Source organism: Emydura macquarii, unplaced genomic scaffold (assembly GCF_026122565.2).
Source record: "Emydura macquarii macquarii isolate MOO-44397 ecotype Brisbane River unplaced genomic scaffold, CSIRO-AGI_Emac_v2 contig_1253, whole genome shotgun sequence".
Lineage (NCBI taxonomy): Eukaryota > Metazoa > Chordata > Testudines > Chelidae > Emydura > Emydura macquarii.
Window position 1 is genome coordinate 25,061,430 of NW_027131390.1, and position 19,736 is coordinate 25,081,165.

At 40.1% G+C, this 19,736-nt stretch overlaps 1 long non-coding RNA gene across 1 annotated transcript in view; it reads right to left on the reverse strand.

The window, feature by feature from the left end:
* Positions 1 to 6,988, reverse strand: part of LOC137153228 (uncharacterized) — a 50,766-nt gene extending 43,778 nt beyond the window's left edge. Inside the window, exons 1-2 of the long non-coding RNA XR_010919725.1 lie at positions 6,811 to 6,988; positions 3,600 to 3,700 (exon numbers count right to left, since the gene is read on the reverse strand). This is a non-coding gene — a long non-coding RNA (uncharacterized lncRNA). The remainder of the gene's footprint in view (positions 1 to 3,599; positions 3,701 to 6,810) is intronic.
* Positions 6,989 to 19,736: the final 12,748 nt, after the last annotated feature.

Genomic DNA, 19,736 nt, shown 5'->3' on the forward strand with positions numbered 1-19,736 from the left:
TAGAACTGGCCAGGTGAGAAGATGGGAGGCTGGCAAGGTAGTGAGAAGATCAGGAAGAGAACTAGAATGGCACGAAGAGCAGTTAGGAGAGCCAGGAAAGAATCATAAAGGGCTAGATGCATGTGTTAAGCAGGAGAGGATTGGCACAGACTGGGTATTGCTAGACAGAATCACTGGGGCACTATTCTGCCAAAACACCTCAAACTGTAAAGCATCACTGAGAAAAAAAAGTGTCAAGGGGAAAAAAGAGTCAAAACCCCATCCCTTCCTCTCCCAAACAAACTCAGAACACACCTACATATCTTACAAAAGTGAACAAATAATAGTGAGGGGAAAGGACACAATACACCAATATTTAGAGGGGAAAACTTTAAATCACCATATCATGGAATTTATGTGAGTCAAAGTGTTATATTTACTCAGAGAGCATTGGCTGGCAGCTCAGAAGTTGTTATAACATATCAGACCAGTGCTCCATCTAGCCTACTACCTTGTTCACAACAGTGCCCAAAACCAGATGCTTCAGAAGATGGTGTATATCACTGTAGAATGACCTTCCACAGGGAATGTTTCTGCCTAGCCCCCACCACTTAGTATTTGGCTATGTCCTGAAGCATGAAGGTTTATATCCTTCACATACATATTTTAATCCTACCTAGTATAAACAACACCCAGAAGTGTTTTAGTGATTTTCTGTCATGACAACATATGTAAAGGCTTTGGACTGATTGACAAAAGTCAGACATAAACGTCAAATAAAAGGTACATGCACAACCAATCGTATGCTGTCTCTGAATCATTTTGGATCCATCACTGCTTCTGGATGCTCAGTGACATTATGGCACACAAGGTCTTTTTTCCATTTATAATTGGCCACAAACCTCCAAACATTCCTCTTGGATGTAGACATCACTATAGTTGTCCATTCCTTTTTAACTTGAAGGCTAGATTACTGCAATGTGCTGTAGCTAGGGTTACTGTATGCTTGAAGAGGACTCATAAGTTTTAGTCAGTGCAGAACATGCACTAGAGTTCATCATCTGAGTTGGGCAAGCCTTTATGAACAGAACAATACCAGTTCTCCGTGACCTGCAAGGGCTACTACTCGTTTCCTAGTGCTGGTCAATGTGTTAGTTACAATCTCTAATGCACTACCTGATCTGGAACTCAGTTACTTAATTGTCTCTCTCACTCTGGAAGTTAAGATTTACTGGGTCTGATTATCTGTTTCAGAGTTTAACTTTCCATGTTCAGTGATAGGGCATGCTCATATGGAAGCTGCGAGGGGTTGAAGGAGAATTTGCATAGCTTTCTTATGAAGATGTTCGAATTATTTTTGTATTTCTTTTTTTTTTAAATCACAAAAACAGCCAACTTTGCTTCCCAAACAACTAGATTATCTAGTCAGCTGCAGACTGATTGTCAAATGCTAACTTTCTTGCTTCTGCAGAATTCATTTTAACCACACAAAGAACCACTGTTCATTCTTTGAAGGTCTTTTTATGTTACCTTGCAGTTTCAGATTATATGGAGCAATAAAGTTGAAAAACTTTACAGAATATAAAATATTAAGAAACAGGACCTGACACCCAGTCCTTTTTTCTAACTACTGTTCACTGAACTTGGATGAATTTCACCAAAACTGTAGAATTATGCTTTGTGCAAATGGTGCTGAAGATTGAGTGAAGAAGTTTTTTTTAAATCTATAGCTACTTAAATTTAACAGCAACTATAATCTCTTCTTACATATTATACTGACTCAGATGAGGTAGGTGTAAATAAGATACTGTTAACCCATCATAGGTCTCAATTTCTATGGAATTATTAATTTCATATCTTAACCACTTTTGACAAAATGTAACTTTCTATTTTTTGAGGGGTACAATTCTAGATTACCCAATTATACCCAGCAATGTGATGGTGGTACCTGTGGGTTCTCTGATAGGTGGAGTATTATATCCCAGTTTATTATTTTTAAACGCCTCCATTATAGAAATTGCTTTTTGGAGACAATCCACCCACAGAGCAGATGTAGAATCAAGCTTTTGAGAAGAGATTAGCAAAAAGTCATCTATTCTATATTATATATCTATATTCTGCTTTTTCATTTTGAAAGTCCTCAATTTATTTATGGTATTTTCTATAAAAACAATTTACATCTAGGCTTTTAATCTCTATGCCAACTTTCATGAATATACTGAGAAATTAACAAAATGTAAAATCCTGAAAGAGACATTAAGTAAGGACCAAATCCTGCCGACCTCCCACTGAACACAAAAACACTAGGTTCCGCAATACAGTAACTGCCTTGTGAATTTCATGGTGAATCCAGTTTCTTAAAACACCTAACTTCTCCTGCCGCCCCCCCCCCCCCCCAAAAAAAAAAAAAGCGCTAATTATCTACCATAAATAATTGAAGAAATAGCTGAAGCAAATGGTTCATCTACTTATTGGTAAAATATTTACAAAAAACATTCACTGAACAATTCCAAACATCAAATTCCCTCTACAAACGTCTGTTCACAGAAAATTTGCAAAACAGGAAAACGGGCAAAATTCATTAAAATAAATTATTAGCCATCAAATGACTTCCAAATTACTCCATTTTTAATTTTAAAAATATATCAGTCTGACAACTTTTTCGCCTTGTAAACGGTGCATAATTTAAAATGGCAGATATAAACCACTGAAATTTGTGTTATAATAGAAACATTGATAAGACATTAAATATGGCAAACATTGTATTCAATTTATTATATTATGTGCTGTAGTACTAGCATCATTTTATATTTGTTTTATAAAGAGTAAAAAGAACTATATGAATCAAATATTATACATGTCAAAAGATTAAAAGATGTAGTGTAACCACAAAAAGAGAATTATCCTGCTTAACTTTCAAACCATGTATTTAAATGTAAATACTATGCTGTATCCAGTGGGGACTAAGTGAGATATCTAGTCACTGAAAAAAAACAGGACAGAAAGGATTATTTAGTTAAATAAGAAGAGGGATATATTTTAAATAGGTCATTGCAGAAGCTGTGTGTTTCATTTCACAAATACTTATGAAAAGCAGGCATTTTACAAACAAAGCTCTACAAAACCGAAATTTTAATCCAGTCTCTTAAATAACCCATATATATTGCTAGGATTCTCCAAGCTGTGTTCAAATATTGGGAAATTTCAAATTAAATTCAGGACTCCTCAACATGGCTTCCAAGTTCGGTGCATCTCCACATGGGGCCTTTCATACCAGAGATGACCAGTCACCAGTTCTGCTCCCAGAGATCCCTACAACAATGGGAGCTAGGGTGGGACAGGCAGGAAATAATTCCCTGCACCTCTCAATGAGGGAGAAGATGTGCAGGTGCCAGGGGAGTCTAATGAGATGATTTCTCAGTAGGAGGGGCTAGGCAGGGTTTGGTACAGCTGGATGAGAACGTCTGGAGCCGGAAGGTAGATGTTAGGTTTGGGTGGAAGAGTTGTGGAGCTTACTTCAGCCTCCCCCATTTCGCAAGCCATGCTCAGTCCCTGTCCCCCCTCTCCATCCCCAGTCCAATCCAGTCCCACCCTTCAGCCCATCCCCATCAGCTCCTCACCTTTCTCAGCAGCTGAACACAGTGACTGAGGCAGTTGGGGGGTCCTCTGCCTCCTTCCTTCTCTTCTGCCAGCTTTAGCCACCAGGAGATGTAGGGAATACCTGGAGGGGGCGGGGGGGAGAAGGCAGAGAAGATACCTGTGGCTCTCTTCAATGCTGGTCCCGCAGCAGCCCCCAACCATCCAGAGATGAAATTGCAGGAACATCCTGCTCAGTCCTTGCAGCCTTACTGGACGTGTGAGAGTCCACCAAGGCTGCTGGGAACGCATGGACAAGAGGGGCAGGGGAAGAGGGCTATGGCTGCAGCAGCTCCAATTGGCTGTTTAATCCCAGAAGGCAGACAACTGGTGCAAACAAGCACAGAATTGCCAACCTCAAGACATCAAAAATAATGAGTCAGGCCAAAAAATCATGAGATGTTTTAAAACATTTTTTTTTGTGGTTTTGGTCTGCCTTGTGATGTGTGATCTGTCCCTGTCCATCCCCAGCATGAGAGAGACAATTAGTGTTACTCACTATCCCAAATGTATCGGGTGAGACGATTGTGCACCCACTCACCTTCACATCTGCCTGTCCCCTGCCCAGCCATTAATTCTGCCCACTAGCCTCCAAAGCAGCTCCTAGCTCTGCTCTCACATCAGTTCAGCCCCACCCCACCCCACTGCAGTTCTGCACCCTTCCAGCCTCGCCTCTGCTCCTCCTGAGGTTCTCTATCCCATCTCCCAGGCCAGGAGGAGTTGCACCAGGGTCCCTAACACACACCTCATCTTAGAAGGGGGGGACAGTGACTCCAGAGGCTCTTCACCCCTCTCCGTCCCTTCCTAGGACAGGCGTTGCAGGAAGGGAGGGGGAAGAAACAGATTCAACATCCTGTCCCCATTGCTTACAGGAGAATCACCCTGAGCTGAGGGGCTCTTTAGCTCCTTCCAGTCCAGTGAGAATGATTTCAATTTTACAGAAGGGAGGATGATGTCTGCAGCAGCTCTGATTGGTTGTTCAGCCCCAGGAGACTGACAACTGAGGCAGGCAGCCAAAGGGCTCAAATTCAGGAAAGGGCTGGAGCTTTTGCCCACATTGCCAGAGTAGAGTCCAGCCCCAGCCAAAAGTGCCAGAGCCGGCAACACTCGGGTGTGAAGAGTCACACTCAACACTTCCCAGGTCTGCCTCTGCTGCAGCACTGATGGTTCTACTGTGCCGCAGGAGTGGAAAGCAGCAAAAATGTGTGGGGTGTTTTTGTATCTAACACAAACAATTATGGCACCAAACAAACACAGGACACTGCTCTACTGGGTGAGATACTGACACACTACACATCCCCACTTTTCAGAAGAATAGTTTATAGTGCCAAGACTGCCTTCACACAGTTTCTGTTATGTGGATTAACACAGGCCTTTGGTTTCCTGTGCTAGCAATCCAGCACATTCATGATCACTGAACTCACTTTCTGAAATGTAATTACTTCCTCATCATAGCAAACAGCCTTCAAAGATTTCAGTAAGGTATATTTTTAAATAGAAACAAAATCCTAAAGCTGGAATATTTTTAAATTGTCTTGTTAGAGGAAAACACTCCCCCCCCTCCCAAAAATATTTCACATATATAAACAAATAAAATAAAAGCAATTGTTCTTGGTCTCAGATTTTGAGGGGTAATATTCAGTCTACACATTATTTTTGTGGTCTCATTAGGAGTCATTCAAAAGAGAGGCTTAACACAAATGCAAATTGACCGCTAACTTTAACCATCCTGCTCGAATATTACTGCACCAATGTAAAACTATACTGATTTGTTGTAAAAATGTATTGTAAATCAGAATGATAAAGAGACTGCAGCATGATACTGACAATGAAGAGTATCAGTTTGGATAGACCAGATCATGATGAGGCAACAAGTGCACTTTCTTAACAGTGTTTAAGATCTATGCAATTTTCTGAGTAATATATTTGTGCAAATATCTAGTGTTTCAGGGGGAAAGTATGAGCAAATATATCATCTCATAGATCTTCCATGTGAAGTGCATGGTCACACAGCAAATCCACATATTTCTACTCGCTCTAGCTGCTGATCTATTGATTTTGAGCTGCTCTGATTCCCCCAGTGTCTGACTGTGGATGCAGAAGAGATGAAGCAACTGGGAAATCAGTAAAGCAGCAAGCAGAGCAGTACAAATTGGCAAAAATTATTTAATACTGGGAAGCTGATCTACTCACCCCTTGGTAATACTGTCTATTAAATGTCTGAAATGAATATTAATTATCAATAATGAATTGTTTGTGGGTGTAATGAATATAGAAATATCAAGAAAAACACAAACAACATTTTTGTACTGTAATTGTACCATATTTAAAATATTTCTGATCTGATATGTTGGAAATCAGTTTTTGTTCAACTGAGGGGTGTATTTATATTACCAATAGTTGATTTTACTTACACATCAGCTAGTAAAGAAGAGTAATGCCCCAAAGACAAATGTACACACCATAAGTAATATTTGATTAAAAAGTTCTTTTCATTTAAAAAAAATAAAGTCAGAAAAGGAACAATTCAAATGTGTAAAGATACAGTCAGCTAAAGCAACTACCTTTGAAAGGGGTAAATCAGTGGTGGGTTGCCAAAAAAGAAGGAAACACCATTCAGCAAACAATCATTTATAAATCTGCACTTTGCTGGAGATAGTATATTTAATCCAGGAAAGGAGTAAAAGGAGCAAAGATGGGGGCAGATTATATTCCTGAGTACAGGCCTGGGGAGGGCTAAAGACAACGTTAAGCTACTTTGTCTCTCCCCATATTTTGGGTCAGACAGAGGTTTCCAAGACCAGTTAGAGCAGCCCCGAGGCTGGGAGCCTGAAAACATCCTTAAAACAATTCACACTGGTCACATCAAGGGTCCACTCTTTGCCTTCCATCTCCATGAGCCTTGGCTCCTGCCCTGCCTGTCCCACACATTGGAGGCTGGAAACAAAGCCTAGCAGACATCCCTTATATATGCTATAAACTGTTGGGGAGAAATATTCCCAGGGGATGTGCTCGCTCTCGCTCACACACACACCCCCACTTTATGCTGCCAGAGTCACAAGTAGGAGACAGAATCAGTCTCTTTGTGCATAGACTGCAGTATAATTTGTGTGATTTGCAATGGTTGGAGAGTTCCTTGTTTTAATTAATTCTGGGATTATCTCCTCCCAGAAAAAGTTTGAAAGATACACTCACCTGACAATTAGTACAATCTAGCCCATTCCAAAGGCAAACAAAATAGCTTCAGAAATATTTTCATGAATCCAGCATTAAATTCTCTGCAGGAGGGGAAATTTGGGGAACTAAGAGTTGAGACTTCCATGGGGCAGAACAAGCAATACCACCCTTCCTTCAGTTTGGTGACAGAATTTTAATTAGGTGTTTCCAGGTATCTGAGATTTCCCTCCAGCACATCAGTGGGGTAACTGGTTAAATGGTCAAGATTAGATAATCAACAAGACATAATTAGAGTCCTTGGACTCATCAATATACATGTGTGAGCTCTAAATTGGGAGGGAGTGTCCATCTGTGTCTATTTAAATAGCTAACTAACCATTTCTAACATGGGTGTCAGTGACAAAAGTTTCAGAGCAGGTAATTGTGCTGCTTTAGAAAAACAGTAAGAATTAATTTAGAGTTGCATTGCTGGAAAATCATCCCCTACTAGCTGGATGTGGAAATTTCACTTGCCTGCTTGCTTATAGGACCAGTCTACAAGCTAGCAACTGAAGCAGTAAGGAAGCCAGGGCAAAATCAGATTGGAACTCCCAATTGAGGAGTGGCATGTGGGGGAAGCAAGAAGCTGAAGGAGACAAGGTCACATGGGAAAAGAACAGGAGCAGGGAAGGAGGGAATTTATAGTTGTTGGGTTTTTTTTAATCCAGGTCAGGGTGACAGGCCTAAGTCCAAGAGCAGAAGCAAAGAAGCAGGAAAAGGTTTTGAGGGAAGCTAGCAGGCATGCTTCTTGTGCTAGCAAGTGGTGGGTAATTTTTTATCAGCCTTAAAAAGAGTTGAACTTACAGCAGGTGGAATATAAAATATGCACTTTCTCTATTAAGCCACACAGTCTTTGAGCAGTACAAGTGGAAATTCAGAGATGTCATTTTGGCCATCCAAGGATTGTGCTGCATGGCTGGGGGGGGGTCCATTTTCTTATACCGGCTTTTGTTTGTATTGGGGAAAGGAATTTGGTGTTCAAGTTGCTGTCAGGTTGATGAAACAGCTTGTCACTTGGACTCAGTAAGCAATATAAACTCAATCTCAAAGCCATTTCACAATATCATGAACATTAGAATTTATTATTAGAGATTATTTGTACTGTGCCTAAATGCCCATAGTCAGGACTGGGACCCTGTTATGCTAGGTGCTCTACAAACATACAGTCCTTGTCTTGAAGAATGTACACTCTAATAGAAGAACTGACTGTCTCAGTTAAGTTTATAAAAACCTATACGAACTGTAGTCAAGATTATACCTTTTAATAGTGTGGTCCAAATTCTGCTCTCATTTATGCCCCAAGCAACACCACTGTAGATGAGGAATGGGTGGTTTTGGTGATTCTTCTTGTTTAGGACCATTACAGGGTTGGTATTTTATTATAAAATAGTTTAAATACAGCACTGTACCTTGAACAGACAGAGGAACAATTTAATTTCACTGCCTTATCACAAGCTGCACAGGCAGCAGTGTTACTTGTGAGGATTAACACAAAACAGGGCATGGAACTGTTGTGAGATACAGAATGCGTGCCTCAAGCACATAGCAAGGAGTGACACCAAAGACCCTTTGTCTCCAGCACTCATCAAGGGCATACATCTCCCAGCAACTGCATGCTCTCGTGCCTGCAATTGCACTTGCAAACTTTTGGTTTTACAAGTTTTAAAGCTGTGCATTAAGTGGCAAATTGATGGTGTCACTTTAGGTGTATAAATATCATTGAGCAAAGTAGGCCTGGTTAGTTTTCAGCAGCATTTACTTTTTTATATAAAGGACGAACCTGAACCAAAGCTCCAGGCCCATGCAGCCAGTTTTGCAGCTGGCATCTCTTTGTATCATGGACCAAACCTAGAACCTAGATTCTCACCCTCAATTTCTAGGGAAGTTGAGATCAGACTCTGCACTTTGGGTCTTTCTCTAATTCAGATATGTATGAAATCACAAAAGACCTAGATCTCAGATATTTTTTAAGTTTTTAGTGCAGAGGTGGCATGGGTGTGAGTGTAGGGGGGAGTGGATGAGTAACAGCTAAATGTTCTGTGAGGACCCATCCAGAAGGGCTGCTGCAGACTCTGCCCCCTGGGCCAGTGGGAGTACACAAGGCCTCAGGTCATCTCTTGCAGGGATGCCCAGCAGTGAGGAGGCAGCAGCTCCTCCTGGCAGTGGCACTCACCATGTGTCCCTGCAGCATGGGGAGGGAGGAAGAAAGCAGCAGGGCAGCTGGCTGGAGAGAGGGGTAATGCACAGCCCACAGCCAGCTGCACTGCTGCTTCTCCGGCCTTAATGCTGGTGTCCCAGCACTTCCTGCTGCCTGCTTTGTAGACCACCCTGGGGCAAACGCCCCACACCTGTTCCCAGGGCACAGGCCACTCTCCCACTCCTATAGCAGTGATCTGCTCAGGGGCAACTGCTCCCCTTGTACTGCAGTGGGGCTTGCCCTGCCTTCTGTTTAGCAATAGTTTCTAAGGCGAGTCGGGAGTGAAGGTGTGCTCCCTCCCTGAGCCCTGCCATGTAGGGTTGGCCCAAGCTGCCTGGCGTCACCACTTGCCCTCATTGAATGTCCCTCTGCACCCCCCTTTGGGGGGCCCACACTCCTGTTTGGAAACCTCTGTTCTAGATCCAAAGGCAACACATGGGGCAGTTACATGCTCCCCCAGAACCTTTAAATTGTGCCCCCCCCCCAGTATCAACAGTTACATGTCGCCTCTGTTTTGGTGCCTTCACTGCAAGTGGCAGATTTAATCTGAGCCCCTCGGTGTTTCCTATATTAGACTTTGTAGTCACAGGTGCTGGGACGATTATCATAGTGGGGTGCTGATGATGGAAACCATGTATGTGGTGTTTGTTATTACTACTCCTTGTTCCAGCACTGCCGTGTGTCGTTAGCACAACTTAGAATGAAGCTGCTATGCAAAAAACAAAACAGTAGGAAAAAATTCTCCCCATTCAGTGAAATGTAAATGATAGGAGAAATGTACCTCTTTATTTTTTAAACAGTTGATTTAGATGAGTCAGAGAACTTACGCCATTATGTGATTTGTGGAACTCCCTTTCCACCCGACCTGTAAGTTTGTTATGGCAGAAGTATGTCCAAGGTTATTTGCCCTGTTTTCAAAACATAATATAAGAATTCTGGTAAATTTAGAACCTGGACTGGCTGCTATCCGTAGCGCATCCATGCCTCTAAACTGCCAGTTGTTGTCAATTAAGAAAAACAATCATGCAGTTGAACAACAGCAAGCAGTTCCTGTCCCTTCAGTTCTTTTCCATGAAATTATCAAGACCTGTTTACAACCAAGAAAATTTTTTAAAGTGACACAACCTGTTCCTTTCTCTAATTCCAACATACTAAACATCCCTCCACTTGAAGAGGGGGTAAACCAGTCCAGTAAACTCCAGTTCTGGAATGGAAAGACGTGTGTGATCAGAAAAAATGGACAAGTCTCTCTCTCTCTGTGAAACCAACTAGCATTGCAGACAACACCTCAGCTACATAACATCACTTATCTCAGCCCTTGTCGGAGGCAGTCTAATACAGTGGGTAGGGCTAGGCTTGGGAGTACAGAGACTTGGTTCTAGACCTAGCTCTTCCATTGACCTACTGAATGACCTTCAGCAAATCATCCAGTCACCTTATGTTTCTCTTTCCCTTTCTGCAGAGGAGGGGAAATTGTATTAACTCCCCTTCATGAAGTATTTTGACAAAATTTGTTAGATACCCCACTTATGTAACAGCTGCCATCTTGACTGACACTGGGGATCGAACCAGGGACTTCCATGGGTAAAACCATGAATTTTGAGCTCAAACCCCAGGGTCGCAAGCTGAGAGCTGGATGAGACTCTTACAGCGTCTGTGTATTGAGCACAGAGGCAGCTTACACCAATTATTATTATTTCTCATCCATCTACATTATAGGTCAAATGCTGCTTTTTTCAGTTAATTTATTTAAGGACAATGGGAGGAGAATCCATTAAAGGAAAAAGGCCCTGAACCAAAACAGCTCAAACTCATCTCTATGTTTTCTATAGATGGTATGTAAGTTTCATAAAGAAATGCAGACACATACTGCTTTCACTTTATTACTGGTGATTTCAGACATGGCAAATGTGTGAAAACATATTTTACATTTCATCATTTAGCAACTTCTTTCCCAAAGCCCTTTGCAAACTTTTACATAAATCAATCCATCTGCTACTGAAATGCATCTCTAACTGGGGTAGAACACATCAGCTATTTTAAAAGCACATAGCAACACTGCTTAACAGTTTAAGGCAGGAAGCTAAAACAAATGCCATCTCCAGCTTAAACTGCAAAGGAAATTAAGATAGGCAGAATGCCATGCTGGAATTTGGCCAGGCGACTTGAGCAAACACCTCTTCTATTGTGAAAAGTGTCATAGGATTTTTAATGACAAGTGGTCAAAATCTCTTTTTTATAACTCATGCAAAAGACACCTTTCTGGCAGCACAGTATCCTAGCATTATGCTGGGTCATTGATTCAGTACTAACAGAGTGGAAGCATGCTGCCTACTGAACTCCATACCACTACTTGCAAGCATCATCCTGAGTTTCCCTGAGAGGTTCTTCCTTGTTAGCTTGCAATTTGTGGTGAAATCACAGTCCCAAGTGATATGGCTGTAGGCAAACAGATAAATATAACCAAGACAGCATCATACCTCTCCCAGATGTAGGGACAGATCACAGGTAAGATGTTCTTATAAACAAATGGCTGCAGGCAATTGTCTTTGTCTTTTTCCTTCACTCCCACTCTACAATCTGTCATCCTTCTCCCCATTCTGCACCACTTCTCTATGTTTTCTTTTTGTTTCCCTTGTGGGGCTATAGTTCAAAATACTGATGTGATCCTACATGTTGCAAGCACAAGCAGCTTTTTTTTTTTTTTTTTTTTTTTTAGTACTTATACTCTTATTCTGAAATTTTCCCATGCTTACCACAACAGGTTAGACTAGGCCCTTTTCTGATCATAACTATTTCTAAATCAGGTGTACTGCAATGGAGAATTTGGACATTTTACCAGTTGCTTTATATATTATGGGAGAGGAATGCCATTAATATATATTTGGAATTCAACTTTTATCACTCAGATTACAATCATCAAAATTTAAGTGTTAATATAAAAACAACAGAAGAACTGTTTTGATTTCTTCCTACAGTACACAGAAGTGTCAAGGAAGAGCTATCGCACTATATTCCAATAGCACCCCCTACTGCCATATAAGGGATATAAAACAGAATTGGGAAATGCAAAAAAGCACAATAACCATTCTCCACCAAACATGTACTAGCTTTACACACACACACACACACACACACACACACACACACACACACACACACGTACGTTTTTGTTTGTTATTTACTGAAAAAAGCTGTTAAAAATGAGAAATTATTACATGTCTAGAGTTCATGTGAAAAATTATTAATCTGGATTGGAAAATTAGGAATTCAAAGCAATTCTGAATGCATGCAACTTATTTTTTTAATAATCATGCATGTCACTTTTTACAGAATCCACACATTTTAACCATCAAAAATCCACTCTACAAATCCATGTTACTGATTAAAACTACTCTCACTCCCTGGACATTTACAGGAGGGCAAAGGGAAAGAATTCTAAATTATTTTGCCATTTTGACTTGCTTATAATATATTTATTAAACGTTTTAATTGTTTGTTTTACAGCCACAAAGGACGTTTACTGACAACTGGCATTCTGTGAAAAGAAAGACGGGACAGCTCTTTAGGTGAGGCTCTGACCTGAGTTATGGTATGAAAAGAATAACTACTGTTTTTCTTTGAGGACAGAGAATGCCTGAACCTCATACTCATCTTGCCCTTTTTTTCCTTGTTAAAAAAATAAAATGAATGATCACACTCATGCTGTAGATGGGAAGGGGACCCTTTGTCTTAGGCTGTAAGGTGAGGAGACCCCTTTTGACAGAGAGGGACTATGCTTGGAAAGGTGAGTAGAGAGATTTTTAAAAAGGGGGAAATCTCTGTAGGAACCCTCCATAACTCAGAGCTTTTCAGTAATGCTGGCCTCACTAATCCATACCTAGATGGGAGTGCAAATGAAAAATTAATTAACTTTGTGTTTTTTGTTTATGAGGTGTAGCAACACTGCTTGGTGCTGGAAGAACCAAAAACCATACAGAATCCATTTTTGTCTATTCGGTTTACAAATATATGGGTTTCACAAAGGAAGAGAGTGAGTTTGTGTGAAAATTCATTTACCTAACAAGAATGTCTATTGTTGTCTCACAGAGAGGCTGTATAGAGCCCAGCTATAAAGAAGGAAAAACTGAAACCTGCACTCAAAGACCTATATAGTTGAGGATTCTAGTTGTACGCAATAAGGACAAAATAATGATTGTGCCTGGAGCAGGAGACAGAATAATCACCGCAATCAGGTAACAGTTTCATCCCAAAGAGGTAAATAACATGGGCACACATTATAAATAAGAGCTACAAATGCTTCTATAGCAATGAAGGGAAGCTAAAAGCTGGGATGTCTGGCACTGGTGAAGAGCTAAATATCTTTCTGAGGCATTGTGGGATGAGTGCAAATCAGTGGTATCCCACATAATTCTTCACAGTGAACTATAAAGGAAAGATAACTTAGGTTGCAGGGACGGACAATGGACTGAGCAAGAAAAGAGATTAGCACTTTTCATTTCCAGTTCTACTACACCTTGCCACTGTCACACTGTGTGGGTGTGGGAATGTCACCACCCCTCTTTCCTCATCTGAATCTGGGAATTATAGAATGATCCTGCCTTTCCCACAAGGCTGTTGTGAGGATTCATTTTTACCCATAATAATTCCTAGCACTTCCCATAACACTTTGCATCTGTAGATCTCAAAGCACTTTGGAAAGAATAAAATAAAAATGAAAATATTATCCTCATTTATAGATAGGAAAACAGAGAGAGGTTAAATGAGTCACAGCCAGGGACACACCCCGTGTCAATGGAACTCTTGTCTCCTGACTGCCAGTCCACTAGACCAACACCTCCATTAGATAGCATTAATTGGTAAATATTTGTAAATTAATTAGTAAATTGTTTTACTGTGCTTTGAAAATGTAAAAGCACAATATCAGTGTTATGCATTCCATAGTGGAGAGTAGTGCTGTCCAAAAAGGGTTATGCAAACTCTTTCTGAAGAGCATCTCTGTTGGACAGGACTATCAAGTAGAATCCATATGGATAGAAATCCCACATTGTAAATAGATTACAACATAACAATGAGGTTGAACTACCAAGTCTTCAGATCAGAATAGTGATGGTAAATGCAGAGACTATTGAGAAACACCAAGGAGGAGAAAAGAAAACCTACTAGAACAGTACAATAACCATAGGTGATTTCAATTACCCAGATATAAACTGGCTGGTTTTTAATATCACATTGCAACATGACTTGCAGAAACAAATTCTTGATACCATAAGCAATTGTATGTTAGAACAGCTCACCCTGGAACATAGATGAGGAGAGGATATGGAGAGTCATAGAGGAACTTGAACCTACTCAAAATTAACCTAGGTTTAGATTTCATTCCAGAACTCAAAATGTAGCTCAGATGTGTGAAAAGTTCATCAACCCAAGTGGTGTTCCAGGCCCATAATTGCCAGTTCCTCCTGCTGACAGCTCCCTCCCACCACACCTCAAATGTTCACCTCTTTACCAGTGGCGTCATCTTGAGGTTGGCCAGCCATCCCCTCATGCACTCCGGCCAAGCTCTTCCCTCCAGGATTTTCTTATGGGTGGAGATATGGAGGGACCATTCCTCCTTTTGTGGTAGTTCTCGAGAAATAATCTGCCTTTTGGAAAAATGTTTTCCCACTTCCCCAGCAGGAAGTAACTGGCTTATGCTCAGAAATAGGAGGGGTTTATATTCCTTATTTTAAAACTAGTCTAGAGTAACTGAGAATGATCTCATGATGAGCTTTGTTTTATAGGTTTCTCCTGTTATACTTGGTGTACAATACTAGTGATTACATTTTAGCACAAATTCCTAATCTACTAGTACTGCACACAGTCATAACACTGTTACTGTCAGAACATGGGCTTTTTCCAGACTTCCAGGAAAACGAATATTTAAGAAGTGAACTGCTTAGCAAATATGGAAATAAAGGGCCTGATTCTCAGTTTTGTTTAAGTTCTGTTTGGTGCTGGAACAATGGGACTGGGGGCAAAGGTAGCTTTAAGCCACTATTATGCCTTGCACTTTCTTGGCCTGGTTGGCCCCAATGGCTTACTGTAGAACAGTCTCAAAGCTGTTCTAATTTATGCTTGGCTGCAATGACCCCACTGGGGCTGTTGTGACAGCCAAGAATAGCCAGGGTGCAGCAACACTGGCCAAGCCTCCCATCCTTGGCCACAGTCTGGGATCTGGCTCTAAACTGGACCTACAAAGAGAGAGAGGAGGGCAACAGAGAGTCATTCTGCCAAGTCTACATGACACAGAAAACCCCTTATGTGAGGGCTTTTTCCTCAGGATCCAGTGGAGCGATGTAAAGGAACCAGAATGAAACTGAGAATTGGTCCTTCAGTAGGAGTTTGCAATCCCCAAAGAAAAATTGGAGTAGGACTGTGGTAAATGTGAAGAGATGAAGGTTTACAAATACCCACCTAACAAACAGGTTCACAGTTATTTCTTTTCTTCTTTTTTTCCTCTCTCTTTTCTTTTTTTTAAGAATTTCAAGAAGTATAACGTTAATGAAAGTGAAAGGCTGGTCTCCTTAAGAAGTGGCTATGACTCAGGGAGTAGAGGGAAGTACTGTAGCATTGTATTTTTACTCCTGGTGTAGGGTGCTCAAGATATATCGGGGGGAGGCGGAATCACAGAAATGCATGCAATAATGATTATGATATGCATGCAGCCGGGCACTGCAGACAAAACTTTTCCAAGATTTTCTGCCAAACATAATAATAGAAATTACAGATGGAAAAAACCTCACTAGATTGGTCACTACAGTGTATTCCTCTGTGCTCCAATTCTCACTTGGAGTGAAATTCACCCCTGTGCAGAGGCCCAGCACAATGTCTATGCATTACTTAAGTCTCATTTCTATCCTATTTTGAAAGTTTGCGTGGAATTTAAGTGGTGTACATGCATTGTGCTTGTCCTCTGCATAAGGGTGAATTTCATACATAAAATTTACACATATAGAACTTTTTACTCATTGAAATTATAAATAAAGATGCACAGGCAAACTAACTGGAATTATCAGTAGAAAGCTTGCAAAGTTTTGTCCCAATTAATTCTGAGAAAGAAAAAAACCCCAAATAACCAAATAATATGCAGATACAGTCATCTTATCTCCATGAGAAAAGTGTATATATCACTGATACTACTCTGCAGGGGGTTATTATTGTTTGTGGATTTATAGAGAGATTTCCCTTCATCGGAATACTGAGAGTGATATGCCTGTATTGTTCATCTGCAGTATTTTAATCTCCTGGATATTTTCTGTGAAATAAAATTAATTCTCCACTGTCCCACACCCCTGAAGGCAGGCAAAATGTCTCTTCCCAAATTAGATCTCACCTAAAGAGGTTATGGACAACACTATCTGGAAATAATGCCCACCTAGCAATCAGTAACTTGGATTTTTTTCATTTCTAATAACCCCTAATTCCTCTGGAATTCACATCTTCAAATTACAGTGGGTAGATACAATGCGGAGCTTTTATTTGCATGCCATGTCATGCTGCAGAGGAAGATTGTGTGTGTGAGAGAGTGCAAAGGTTGAAAATTAGTTATTATGACACACAACTTCGCAAAGGCTTAGCCAGGCACCCTTGATGTTTATGAATAGCATCGTCTAAACCCTTTTTTGGAATAAAGTAGCTGCCTCAATGATATCTTCATTTCTTGGAGACAGTTGATCAGTCTCTTTTCTATACTGTATGTTCCACATTAAGTCATTATCTATGCTGTTCACTCCATTAATTCTGCTAGTTTTATTAGCAAAGTTCTGCTGCCTGGTCCTGTAGTAGTGACAAGCATTTCTAAAAGCTAATCTGACAGATAATGACTCCATTAAGTGTTGAATACTAATTGGTTTACATCAGGGGCCTGAAATTAATTGATGTAAATAAATTAGCACCTGAGCATGCATCACCCCAGCTTTGGATTTTCCTAAATACCAATGATTTTTAAAGCTTGTATCTTCAGCAAAATGCAATGGAATATAAACAGACAGGATGAGTAATTAAAATGTGGCAACAAAGTAAGACTATCAAGACTAGCTTAACAAAGATTGTTTACCAATTGGTATAGAGGGTAGAGCCTGCCTGTGCATTCTGTTTGCACTGTGATGACTTGTACAAAAGATGCTTTTTATTTTTTTTTGACAGCCTCTAAGAGACATAATTATCATTATCAATAGTGAAACTGATCTGCACACTATTGCTAAGATTTAGTAAAGTTATGTGAAATACCACTGAATAGATTTGATTAATCATAATTAACTCCTTTATGGGTTTTTTCCTAAAATGTCAAGACCACAAGTTGTCACATATGCATGAGGTTAATAAAAGTTATTTTGTTTTAAAACGACAAAATGTCATCAGACAGGAACTTTGTATATTATATTCACTGTATATTCAGGGGTTTCAAAAGCAGTTAATAGGTTAAAGATTGGACACCGATAGGTTCTATTCTTATTTGTAGAGCTATTACTTCTCTCTCATTTATTTTTATAAAGAAAGTACAACCCAGGAAAATTGTATAATGTCTTGAATAAAAAGCAATAAAAAAGGTTAAAAGAGCCTCATTTGTCTTTGGAATGCAGATATCATTTGAATAGGTGATACAAATTCAGCTCAAGACTATGTACGGACACTATATTTCTGCCACAATCAGCAAGCTCACCAAAGAAGTCAGTAGAAATATTCACTCACACACACACTTTCTCTCTCTTTCTCCCCCCCCCCGAAGATGATGATTCGGTGAAAAGTCCTTTGCTAAATTTGCATATACATCTATGGGGGCGTGGCAGGCAGGGAGATGATGTGAGTAGCAATACTATCAGTGAGTTTCAGTAGGAGTTGCTCATTGTGTCTTTGAAAATCTTGCCCTTAGTCCATCTGTTCAAACTGATATCTGCACCATCAGCATATGCTCAGTGAAAACAATGAGGCCTAGGAAATTTCAGAACTGTCAAATTCTCCCTAGCCAGTCAAATTCTGGTCTCCCAATAAATTTAGTCCTGTTCACAAGAAATTCAAAACTCAACCCCTTTGGCTAGCTTTCCATTGCTGATCCCCACTGCAACACTATCTTCTCCTCCTCTGGGACCCAGACATAAAAACATTTATAAATGACAAATGTAAAAATACCAGCTAACACACAATCTACTTTCCTCCTGGGACAATGATATCCCAGCAGCTACTGTATATTCCTTTCCCACTGTATAGTGCTGCCTCTCCACTCCACTCTCTTCACTACGTCCTTGCCATTCTTCACTGAGTTATCTGCCTACATTACTGGAGATCATAGGACAGACCAAGTCATGGAGTTTAAGGCCAGAAAAGGCCGCCAGATTATCTAAAATGTCATATCTCGTTATATGTCTACATACAATGCCAGGCAGACCTGTGAGATTATATGAATAAAACTCCTATGTAAATATTTTCCCATTACACAATGAATAGACATATTCACTTTAGCTTTAGTTTATAGTAAAAATGGACTGCACCAGAATCCCTAATTCAACATGCCTGAAATATGGTTGTGGTTAATAGCCCCACCTAAACCAGATCCATGTTTCTTGATTAGCAACTCTTTACAAGGGGTTAACCTGGAGTCCTGCAGCTAAACACCCTTGAATTTTGGTGTGTGGTTTTGGTGTGTGGTTTTTCCGCAAAAAAGCCCATCTCTAATTTCTACTTCTTTCTACAGGGTTCAGTTTATGCATAGTTGATTACTGTAGCCAATAAGTAGATGCACTGGGTCTCCTTATGTACAAACAATTAGAGTTTGATTCTGTCTAACGCTGATATTTTAGGGCAGACAGAACTGTAAATCAGTCAACTAGAGGCTGACAAACATAGCCTGGAGGGGTTGAGGTCTGGTATGCTACAAGTAGCTAAACTACTTGCGGGGACAGAAAAACTGGAGACAAACTTTAAAAGAAGCTACAGCTGCAGAGACTCTGTGGTAAGTTACATCTCCCACAGAATCTGTTACAATAAAAGGAATTTTATTCATCTGATTGTCTCATCACATGCTGCCAAATATATGTGTAAAATGGTTAAAAAAGGACTTTTGGCAAGAAGTTTTAAATAGATTCCATCTGGTTGTTGGTTGTAATCCATAAAAATATCCTTTGTTTAATATATTGCAACTATTAACTAATTTGATCGGATATAATTAGGGTAAATAGTTACACTATTATCAACTGCAAAGAAGCATCTTATAAGAATGAAAATCCCTTTTGTCACCTATGGCAATACGACGTCTGAAATATAGCAGTGAGTAATTAGGCAGCTTTCACAAGAGTTTCCTTTCAGCTAAAGAACAAGTCAGTAGTATTTAATAATACATGGCCTCATTTCACTGATGCTGATGACTGAAAAATTCCTTTAAGAGCAATTCACATCCAGAAAAGATAAAACACTACACAAAGCATAACCTGTTGGATAGACTTAACCTCATCCCCCAACACCCAGTCCTCATATCACTGTGAAGAGTAATCAACAAGATCATTAACATTACTCAGCTTTAAATATGTTGGAGTCAGATTCTCAATTTGTATAAATTGTCATAGCTCCATTGAAGTCAATGTCATTTTGTACTAGTTACTGTACATAGGTTTAATTAGAATTCAAAAGATGTAATGAATTAAGATTCTCCTGTTGTGCACTGGATGCTTCT